Raw genomic sequence first — 11,189 nt, 5'->3', positions numbered from 1 at the left:
CGATAAACTTGAAAGATATGGACATTTTGTGCTAATTATCCATTTCATAACAGTCTTGTTTTTGCAACATTACAATATTTATTTACTAGATTTGAAACTAGGTAATTGGCACAAAACGTTCCTACCGTTTAAGTTTATTGTGGAAAACGTCCATACCTTTCAATTTTTGACATTTTCGCCACTACCTTCCATATTTTTTTGCGTTGAACATCCTTTTCATCCATTTTTGACAATTTTACCCCCTATACAGATAAAACAAAAATAAAATAAAATAAAAAATAGAGAGCTAATTGCAATCATGGTTCCAAAATTTTAAAAAATTACAAATGGATTAAAATTTTTCAAAAAATTACAAATTGTAGCCATGCAGCCACTTTCGCACTGGCTGAAACCACCACTTGGGGTGCTTCTTGTTGCTGCGGAACACTCGGCTTCGATATACTCCGTCCAATAAAATTGTTGTACAATAGATAGAATCCCAATTCTTAATAGAGGGGAAAATGTAAAACTTACAACCCAATAAGGCAAGGACTGAACAACTTGCCTGGTTGAAGAATGGTCAATAACTTATAACCCAATAAGTTAGGGACTCTCCAATATCATCTACCACTCCAAGAATGGTCAATTGTGGCTGGTTAAAACCGAGAACTGATTTCAGTGAAAGAGAGTAGAGGCACTCCCTACCATTATTTCTACGCAAACTGCAACGCTTAAACCTACCCGTGGTGGCCTCCTCCACGCTTTCAGCGACAACGTTCTTTTGGGAAGTTTCTTTGATAGAAATTTTTCTTGTTACTTAACTCAACATTGAAGTAAAGGGTTTGCATGAAGATTCTTTGAAATGGTATAAACAGAAAGAAGAGAGCGTGCCTATACTTTTCCTCTATACTTTTTGAAGAGAGTATCCCAATTTTTCGAAATTTTGGGATCATGATTGCAATTAGTTCTCTATTTTATTTTTTCTTTTCTTTTCTTTTTGTTTTATTTGTATAGGAGGGTAAAATTGTCAAAAATGGATGAAAATGACGTTCAGCACAAAGAAAGGTGAAAGGTAGGGTCGAAAATGTCAAAACAATGAAAAGGATTGACCTTTTCCACAATAAATTTGAAAGGTATGGACATTTTGTGCCAATTACCCATTTGAAATTGTACCCTATCTATTCCGTAATTGTGTATTCTAACTTGTAGATTTTGTAATTAGAATTGGAACAACATTATAGTCCATAACTTTACTCGTGATTGGGCTTGTTGAAGCCCAATTAGAATTGGAAGTCGTGGGTCCTTCACTTTCATTACATCGATGTGGTAATATGCCTACACTGGTTCAAATCTAGCTTGGCCAAAAAATTCATCGATCTACCATTAGATGGTATAGAATGTGGTCAGATAGAGTTCGACCACAACGACCGAATTGATTATCTTCATGCATAAGGGATACTGGATTACTTTGTAGAAAAGATCGAAAAATTACCACAAACCTCCCTTATTTAGAAGTTAGTACTATGCTTAATAATAGCTCAAAAATTAATTTGAGGAAACTTTAAAAGAGAAAAAATAACTTCTAAGCACAATTAAGTATATCATTGGTCATACTTTGAAGAGACTCAAGTTAATACTTAACATTCTTGAGCTATTACAAGCAGCAAAGGTGTAATCACTTCGATTCAGCAGGACATAAATTTAGGCTTTTTCCGTCTTCACCTATACATGCTCTGACTTTGTGAGTTCAGATAGTAAATGAATTAGCTACACAGAAAGTTGCTATCCCATCAAGTGATGACAGAATATTTTTCAAGCCAATAAAATTCATGCAATTGAATAACTAACGATGTACGAATTGTAATACTATAATTTGTTTCTGTTAAGATTAGGTTAACCGCAAAGGTTTTGCATATTCTTAATTTGGAACATGTTACATGTTTGCTTGACATCCTGTTACAAAGACAAAGATAGTGCGTAAGTTCTCAACCACCACATTTCGTCTCATTTTTTAAGGTTTATTTCACGTGGTATGTACAAAAGATTAAATTAAAATTAACAGTATTTAAAAATAAATAAATTCTCATACTTCTTTCTTCAATTAACCACGCTATATAGGATTTGGATTTGTTATCCATTTTTTTACTATTTAATTTGCTGTTCACCCAATTAATTATTGACACATCTTAAATTTAATATGACGTAAATTTGATGGATTAGTAGTGAAGTTAATGAGGGTAAGTTGGAGATGAAATATTAATCTAAAAATGATGAGTCAATAATTAATTGGATGAACAACAAATATTAGATAGCAAATCTCGGCTCATTATATAGGGCTTTTAAATGTAGACAATTATATTGAATATCTATTTTAATTGAATAATGTTATCTAAAATCAGTGATTTGGAACTCTAATTATAATTAATAAAAATTGTAGCGTTAATTTATTTATCATATTTTCTATCTCCTGATTAGAAGAGAGAGAAAATCTTATTCCTTTCTTTCACTCTCTCTTTCCAATTGCCATTTTCCTTCCATACTTTTCTTTTCAATTAACGAGTAACCCTATTACGTAGGAGTTGAGATTCGTTGTCCAACTATTGCTGTTCATCCAATCAATTATTGACACGTGATTTTAAATTAATATTTCACAAAATTTGGTGGGTTAGTGATAAAGTTTATGAGATAACATCTTAGTTTAAAAATGATGTATCAATAGTTAATTGAATGGACAACAAAAATTAGGTAGCAAATCTCGACTTGTTATATAAGGCTTTTAAATTTAGATGATAATTTCGACTTCGTTTATTTTACTTGAATAACGTTATCTAGTATCACTGATTTTGAACTCTAATTATAGGTCTTATTAAACGGGATATAACTCTATGTACTTAATTGAACTTGTAATTTAACGTCACTAGTAAATTCATTTAGTGTTAAATATTAGTGGCGCTAAATAATATTACTCTTTTTAATTATGTCTGACATTGTCCATCTCATCATGCATTAAAGAAGAAATTTTATGCATAATGCCCATTTGAGTGATGCGGCATAACCTATTTTCACAATCTTCATCTGCATTGGAGAAGCTCTCAAGGGCTTAGAATAATTCTTCTAAGTGTACATGGATTTTCCTCACATTTTTATTTTTGTTCATTTTTCAACCAAAAACTGCCAAATACCTAATGTATAAATTCTGTAAACCAGCGAGGTTCAAAGGGCTAAAATTACACTTTGCACAATAATCGAAGCTCTAACATTAATAAGTGTGTCACTCTAGTCCTCCAATCATTTGATTCAACATGCCATCCCTCTCGACATATATAATTGGAATAATGGCAAATGGCCATTTTGCCCTTCCAATCACAACTCTCATCTTGGATTCCATTTTTCTCTACAGCTATTTGATCACACATCACAATAATAATTTAGTTAACACTTTACCAAATTATTGATATCAAATTTAAACCATATTGAAAAACACTTGAGATGATGGTGGATGGATTTCACGATAAAGATGTATGGTCTCTTATTTATTTACTATAGCTTCTATCATATCAAGAAGTTCAGCCAATTCAAGATTTTGATATTTCATACGATTATCTATAATGTATAATTCATAACTCAATTGTCAGTTTGAATCAAACCTTCCATGTTCATGGTCAATTTATTTATAATGCATTAGCGTTTTCTATTCATTTGTCGTTTTTTTTCTCAAACTCACTTATCTTTTAAAATATGTCCAATACTCCTCAATATGCATTTCAACTAATTAGAAAAAAAATGAGAAAAAATTCTAAAAGGTTAAATTCCAAAAAAAAAAAAAAAAAGCTATTGGGCATAAAATCAAAAACACGTTTTTGACAATCGAAAGAATTAAAATTCAAAAACATGTTTTTGACGTCCTAAGAATTAAAAAAAAAAAAAAAAAGAACTTTACTATATGCACATAATTTCTTAACCTGTATTAATTATGTCAAATAAAATATGTACCTTTAGAAAAATAAAAGTCAATCACGTGGAGAACAAAGTCTATATGAGTTATAACCTATCGATCAGACAACCTAAAAAATGATACTTTTCTTCTATTGTTAAAAGTTAGTGGCCCACAAATTCGCGTTAAACAAAGTTTGTTGGTCAGAATTAACCCAATGTCTGATTTATAGGAGCATATATGTGTAAAAGTATTAATTAACATGATTAATTTTCTTTTTGAAAAGGAGTGAAAAAGTAAAATATATTGACTTAAATAAGTTATTTAGAAATTGATTTGGCAATGTTGTGTCTAACAGTTTTCACCCTAAAGGATAATGATTAAACATGAAATGTAATAAGAACAATGTTTTACGTTCATTAAAGTGATTACACAATGTCATGTAAGATAATTTATTGCTTTAAATCACCGGATTTTTCATGTTAAGTTATCAAGAAATACATAAATATGGCGGAAGTATACCTGAATCTGACATGGTTAATGCAATAATGAATTTCGCGATATTGTCTTCCAAATCTATACACAATCTCCTTTTTCTCTTTGTGATGGGATGCAATAGAAAATGAATAATACGTACGTGTGATTCGGAGACCATAACCGTATTTATATAGCAATACCCTTTGACCTAATTCAGCCCATTATAGAATTAGTGCTTGGGCCCGGTCTCTACACATTTATAAACCCACACTTTAATTGGATGCATAACGGCCCAAAAATCGAAACCTTATTAGATCACTTTAAATGAGATCAACAGAATTCGATAGCTTTTAATTTAATACACAATTATTCACACATATAAGTCCATCTATTAATTCAAAAATCCTTACATGTCAAAATTTAAAATAAAAGACAAGTTCATAACTATTCGACCCTTAATTATTAATGCAAATGTGCAAAATAATACAGAATCAAACCATGAGCAAGACAAAACCAACATATTGGTGCATCAATCTAGTGAAATTCTAATTGCAATTATCTCGTGACAACTAATGTATCATTGCTTTCGCTTCAATATACTTTTAAAGTGAAAATTTTATGTTATATTAATTACTTTAGAATATTCTTAACTCAAAAGAATTGAATCCAATCAACTCAACATCAGTACTTCCCCCTTGTTTGGTACATATTCTTTGAAATTCAATTTTAGCTACACAATTTCTAAATAAAATTATTTTTCATTTGAATCCATAATTATTTCATACCTTTTATTCGTAAATTATTTAAAGATATCACTTTTCACAAAATATATTTTAAAAAAAAAATCAAACATGCCCTTAGTTATTATATAGAAATAGCACATTTCGAAAATTCACATTTTCACGTGGTAGGAGCATTCCAACCCTTTATTGTCTTGGTAGAGCCTAAAATACATAATGAGATTGTGACAATGCTTTGTTTAAAAAAAAAAAAAAAAAAGTTTCACATTTAAAGCATCTCCGATTGTAGTGTAAAATAAATCTAAATTGTGATTTAGCTATTCAAAATGGTAGAAAATCTCATCAATGGAGAGATGTTAAGGAAATGCAAATTGCATTTTTCAATATATATAAGATGTAAATTTACATTTTTTAACATTAAGAAGAAGCAAAATGAATTTAGATATTCTCATTGGAGCAAAATATAAATTTAAATCCATCGAGATGTAAATAAGGATGCAAAAGTTATTTTGAAAATATCAATTTGTACATAATTTTACACCACTATTTAGGGGTGGACAAAGTTCCATTTAATTTTGGTTCCAATATAATCAAACCAAAGCATGAAACGATAATTTTTTTGATAATGAAATCAATTTTTTTTTTTTAAAAGATGTGGAATCAAATCGGAACTGGGCTATTCAATTCTAGTTTGCTTTGATTCTGATTTCATTACGTAAATTTTTAAATGATAAATACAAACTAAATCTATCACTACATCCATAAGTTAGAAGTATATGCCCAAATTAAAAAAATAATAATAATAAGCATCAAATATTCATCAAATTCGACTTCAACTTATCAATCATCAAATGAAATATTGTGTAATAAAATTTATTTACAAAAGTTCAAACCAACAAACAAAACGTATTCATAATTTGAATACACAAACATTAAGTTTCATCCACATATAAAATATTATCTAATAACAATGATTCACTAATTGAGTCACTGACAAAATTAGGATTTTTTGGTGTATATATTGAGTTCGATACTTGATTCTGGACGATTCTGAAAACTAAAGTTATTAGAATTGAATCAAATCAAATCGCTTGATTTAATTCGATTATGATTTGATCTCATTATTTCGTTTGCCCCTACAATTATTGAAGATATTCTTGTGGTACAAACCCCAACACTCCCACCTACACACCCACTCCAACATACATGTAAAGGAAAGAAAAATGTTAAAAGGAGGGGAGAAAAAATATTGATGACTCCACACTAGAATTTTCATTATCGAAATCAAGAAGAGTAATTGTACTCATTTTCATTTGTTCAAGTTCTATCCATTGGGTTTTTTAGACAAGGCATTAATAAGACGACATTTGATTACTCCAATTTAAATTGTACTATTTTTCCTTTGTTTGATATTTTAATTGTTTTCTAAAAAAAAAAAAGGATTTTTAATAGAGCATTTGTGGAGCAGTTAGTTATTCAAGGAGATTGTTGTAAATTAAGCTGCTGTATGGTGTAGATAAAAATCAAATTTCTTATAGATTTGATAAAAACATATTATGAAATTTGCCGTTGAAAATTGTGAATTCCATAAAATATATGATTAAAAATAAATGTAAATTTTGACTTAAATTAAAATCTAATTTTATAGATTAATTATTATTAGTGAATGACTATTAAACTTCTACATCCCTAATTGTTAAGTAAAAGTATGAGAATTTAATTCTTAATAAAACATAAAAAAGTATTCACAATTAGATTTGGATCAACATTATAGTCCATAACTTTACTAATGATTGGGCCTGTTGAAGTCCAATCAGATGCTTAATAATAGCTCAAAAATTAATTTGAGGAAACTTTAAAAGAGAGAGAATAATTTTTAAGCACACTTAAGTATATCATTGGTATTAGGTCATACTTTGAAGAGACTCAAGTTAATACCTAACATTCTTAAGCTATTACAAGCAGCCAACGTGTAACCACTTCGATTCAGCGAGACATGACTTTAGGCTTTTTCCGTCTCCACCTATGTGTGCTTTGACTTTGTGAGTTCCGATATAAGATAAATTGGCTCCACGGAAAGTTGCTATCCCATCAAGCGATAACGAAATATTTTTCAAGCCAATACAATTCATGCAATCCAATATCTAACAATGTACAAATTGTAATACAATAATTTGTTTCTGGTAAGATTAGGTCAGCCGTAAAGGTTTTGGATATTCTTAATTTGGAAAATCTGACATGTTTGCTTGACATTCTGTTACAAAGACAAAGATAGTGTGGCAGTTCTCAACCGCCGCATTACATCTCATTTTTTAAGGTTTATTTCACGTGGTATGTACATAAGATTAAATTAAGATTAACTGTATTAAAAAAAAAAAAGGGGGACAGAAAAAGAAAAATAATTTCGACATAATTTAATAATAGTCTCAAATCCAAGACGGAGATGTAAAGGCAAGAAGAGAAAACTACATTTATTTTCTTACGAGAGCGAAGGTTCTACAATTTTTCAAAAAAAGAAAAAGAAAAAGAAATAGTAGACGAAAAGGGAGTTTAAATATTTAAACATGTCAAAACGCGTTAGTAAATTCCGTTTTTAGGTAAACATAAAAGAAAGTTAGGTGAAAAAACATCACTAAGAACAAATAGAAAAGTCGAAAAGTTAGAATTTGCATGAAATTGACTTCGCCTACATCAACTACATTTTGAGGTTGATGGGAAATAAAGAGAAATAAATAGAAATGGGGCCTTACATAACTTTTCTTTTTTTTTTTTTTCAGTTTTTTAACTTTAGCATATTTTATTATTATTATTATTATTTTTAAATCATGATCACGTATGAAAAGGACTATCGAGTCAATTAATTCGAGTTTTTTGTAGTTCTTTATCACGATCATGTATGAGGTCTTTACACTCTTTACAACCCAAACTTTTGATATAATTAGTTTTAGTTGAGTAATAAAAATCTAAATATTGTCGTTATATTTGAAAATAATTAAAATATGACTTAATTTTTTGAAAATGTTATATTATATGTTCTGTAACTACATGTACAAATAAATAACACATAAACATAAATGCATGTTGGAAAATTCTACTTGTACATAATTATTGCACATAATGGTGTCCATAATGTGATGTAATAATCATCCGATTGTTGATATGCAAGTGTGAGATTTGAATTAAAAGTTGGATCCAGTGTCACGTGTAATTATGGATATCATTATGTAGACAATTCATGTAGCATTTCCCATGCATGTTTTGGAGCAATTTCATAAAGTTAAATAAAAATTCTTTAAATATTATATAGCTAATTTTGTAGCATTTTACCTTTTTAACTTCTATTTTCTAAACTCTTAACCCTCAAACTATGTTAAGTTTAGAAAATTAAATTAATAAGGCTAAAAACGTAATATTATTTTTGACAGAAAATGGAACAAAGTTGACCAAATGAAGTTACAGATTCAGCCCGTTTGGTACCCATTTTTTTAAAAATGCATTTTTCTTTCTCTTCTTTTCAATCACACATTCTTCATTAAAAAATATTACGCGTAAATCAAAAACTTTTTCTTATTTTTCTATCACATATTTCCCATTAATTTACTATTTCAAAAATACATTTTTAAATAAAAATGGCTCTCAAACACTCTATAGTTATTTTAGTTACAAAAAATATGATTGGAGAGAGAACCTTTTGCTTTCTCTTTCCAATTGCTTTTTCCCTTCCATACTTTCTCTCATCAATCGACAAGTCACCCGCTTTTAAGTATAGGTAATTATATTGACTTCGTATATTTTAATTGATAACATTATTTGACACCAATGATATTGAACACTAGTCATACGTCCTATTAAATAAATCATATTTCATTGTATTTAATTGAACGTAAAATTTAATATCACCAATGCTTTCACCTAAACTGGTACTAAATAATAGTAGTGTTAAATAATATTACTCCTTATAATTCTGTTTGGCATTTTCCATCTCATCATGCATTAAAGAAGAAATTTTATGAACAATATCCATATTGGGTGATACGCCATCACCTTTTTTCACAATATTATTGGAGATGTTCTAAAACCTTTAAATTACACTTTGCATTTATAAGTACAGCAATCGAAGCTCCAACATTTATAAGTGTGACAATCAAGTCCTCCAATCGTTTGATTCAACATGCCATGATGCCTCATGACATATATAATAAGAGTAATGGAAAATGACCATTTTGCCCTCCCAATCCCAACTATCATATTGGATTCCATTTTTCTCGACATCTAATTAATTACAGCACAATAATAATTTAGTTAACACTTCAGCGAATTATTAATATCAAATTTAAACCATATTGAAAAACACTTGAGATGATGTTTGTGCGATTTCACATTACAAATGTATGTTCTCTTATTTATTTACCGTAGGTTCTAACTTATCAAGAAGTTCAACCAATTCAAGATTTGAACATTTCATATGATTATCCATAATGTATAATTCATAATTCAATTGTCGGTTTGAATCAAACCTTCCATATTCACAATCAATACATTTTATAATATATTAGCATCTCTATCCAATAAACCTTGATAAAATAATAATGTTGGGACCCAAAAAAAAAAATAAAAATTAGAGGAGTTATTAATTCATCGGAAAATGTATAATTTATTAATTTATTGACAAATGAATATTTATTAATTTATGGAGTATTTTATATTTTTATAACTTGTATTATTTTTTAAGAAAATACATGTAGGAAATAAAAAAAATTAAATGTGGTGAAATTCAAAATTTAATAGGTAGGCGCACAAAAAGGCGTACTCATATATACGTTAAAGAGGAAACATTATTGTATATGCATTGATTTTAAAGTTTAAATTTTTAAAAAATTAATCGTTCAAGTTATTTATGTACACATGGATCATAATTTTTAAAGTGAAATTAAAAGTTTGTTAAATTAAAAGAGGCGTATTAAAAGAATGTTGTCAAAATAAACGCTTGTTAATTCGTACTAGTATGCACTTTTATGAATTTAGATAATTATTATTTTATATATTCGTTGGGCTTTAAAGGATTTTAAAAAAATTATTATCTTATACATTTAGTGGAGTTATTATTTTACACTAGTTCAAGTCGTAACCGACTATTTTTATTATTTAAGCGAAATTATTCATTTATCAAATATTCATTTATTGAGATTTTATTGTCTATCATTTTTTCTCAAACTTGCGTATCTTTTAAAGTATGCCCAATGCTCCTCAATATGCATTTGAACTAATTAAAAAAATGCGAATAAATTCTAAAAGGTTAAATTACAAAGAAAATGCTATTGGGCATAAATTCAAAAAACACGTTTTTGACAACCGAAATAATCTAAATTCAAAAAGCACATTTTTGGCATCCTAAAAATTCAAAAAGAGAAAAAAAAAAAAGTCAATCGCTTGGAGAACAAAGTCTATATGAAGTGGACAACCTAAAACTGATACTTCTCTATTGCTAAAGAATTTTGTTAGTTGTATAATCAGGGTTGACAATCCCATCACAGAAGGGAGGATTCACGATCTTTTTATACATCGTGAGCTCTCTTCTCATATGTGTGATTGTTATTCGAGGTTGACAATCCCAATTATACATGTAGCATGAGTGATTGCTAAAAATTAGTGGCCCACAAATGATGTTTAAACAAAGTTTGTTGGTCGGAATTAACCCAATATCTGATTTATAAAAGTCACAGGGCCCCTGGATATAGTGTCCTATACAAGGGCCCTTTCCCATAAAAGTATTTATGAACATAATTATTTTCCTTTCTGAAAAGGAGTGAAAAATTAAAATATATTGACTTAAATAAGTGACTTAGAAATTGATTGAGTAGTGTCTTAGTCTAACAGTTTTCACCCTAGGGGATAATGATTAAAATCAAATCATTTAATTAAAATAATATTAAACTTTTGATCATGAAATTTAAATACGTTAAAGTAAAATGTCAAAATTTATAAAAAGACGAGTTAATAAGTTAAAAACTATTCGAACCTTATTTATTTATTTATTTATTTAATGAAAATATGCAAAA

This window comes from Olea europaea, chromosome 23 (genome assembly GCF_002742605.1).
Source record: "Olea europaea var. sylvestris chromosome 23, O_europaea_v1, whole genome shotgun sequence".
In the NCBI taxonomy this organism is placed as follows: Eukaryota; Viridiplantae; Streptophyta; class Magnoliopsida; order Lamiales; family Oleaceae; genus Olea; species Olea europaea.
The sequence above is the reverse complement of the archived record's forward strand: the minus strand, read 5'-3'. Positions refer to the sequence as shown.